Here is a 1,192-nt window from a genome sequence, read left to right on the forward strand (position 1 = left end):
ACAGAATTGGCTCTTCCATCTCAAAAGTTTACTGACATATGCCAAGACAAACAGTTGATTGACATGAGATACAAACGGTACTAACTGTTTCAATTTAAATTTGACGTAAAGACACATTGGGGACTCCCTGTATCCAATGTTCTGTGTCCACACCATAACCCAATGTGCCGATTCATCTCTGGTCTTCTTCCGCCAGTGTCCACCCTCTGGGTGCATCTGAGGCAGTTGAAAATACAACGATTTGGGTCAGACACTTCTTAGTCCTCAAAGTGACGTCTTTGCTTTTTAACATTTGCAAGAGGTCTTGTGTAGCAGACCTACGTCAGAAATTATATTTTTACTGCTGCTTCCATGGGCTGTGCTTCCATGTGGAATATGGTCCAAGAACAACGAAATCCTTGACAACTTCCATCTTCTCTCCATGTGGAATGGGGATACTTAGGGATTCGGTTGCGAGAATTTTTGTGTTTGTGGAAAGAAGTCACTGTTGCCAGAAGGAGACAACTTACAAGACAGAAGGGGAAAAAAAGTAGCTGTTATATCATTTTAGATTGTGTGAAAAAGAAAAAGAACTGAAATGTGTATATTGAGCTTCTAAGATCTCAAGTTTGCCCTTTTATTCTATTATAATTTCCAGTGTACACAAGGGCTTCAAAAAATTCTGAAAAAAATAGAATTAAAAGATAATGCAATTTTCACACAAACTTAACAAAAAATTACCTTTAATTGTGAATTAGATGAATTTGTGCTGAGCAGCTCATCGGTTTTACGTTCTATACATTTTGTTTCAACTTGTCTGTTACAACCTCTCAATGTAACGCCAGTCTACTGCCTCCCTGTGCCTCCGCTTTCCGTTCACCTCTGCTCACAGGAGGACCTGTGTTCTTAGGTAAACGTTGCCCTTCGATCTTAAATGGTTGATCAAACACAGAAGTGAGTTTAGTTCTGACCAGAAGGGTGACTAAGGGTCATAGTTTTGAGGGGTCCAACCAGTCTCTATCCAACCAGTAAACCTAGTCTCCTTTGTCATTTTTGAGTTCTGTCCCACTAGGACCTTCTAACGTGAGCCTTTTCAGAACAGGTGTTAGAGGGAGTGGGGCACCATCTATTTCTTCTGGCCTCAGAGTGGTGGAAGCTGATGTTTGAGTAGTCCTTATTCCAATGGACTATTTCCACATATCTTTCAAATTTT

Source organism: Echinops telfairi, unplaced genomic scaffold (genome assembly GCF_000313985.2).
Source record: "Echinops telfairi isolate 266 unplaced genomic scaffold, ASM31398v2 ScPeMD7_443;HRSCAF=831, whole genome shotgun sequence".
Lineage (NCBI taxonomy): Eukaryota > Metazoa > Chordata > Mammalia > Afrosoricida > Tenrecidae > Echinops > Echinops telfairi.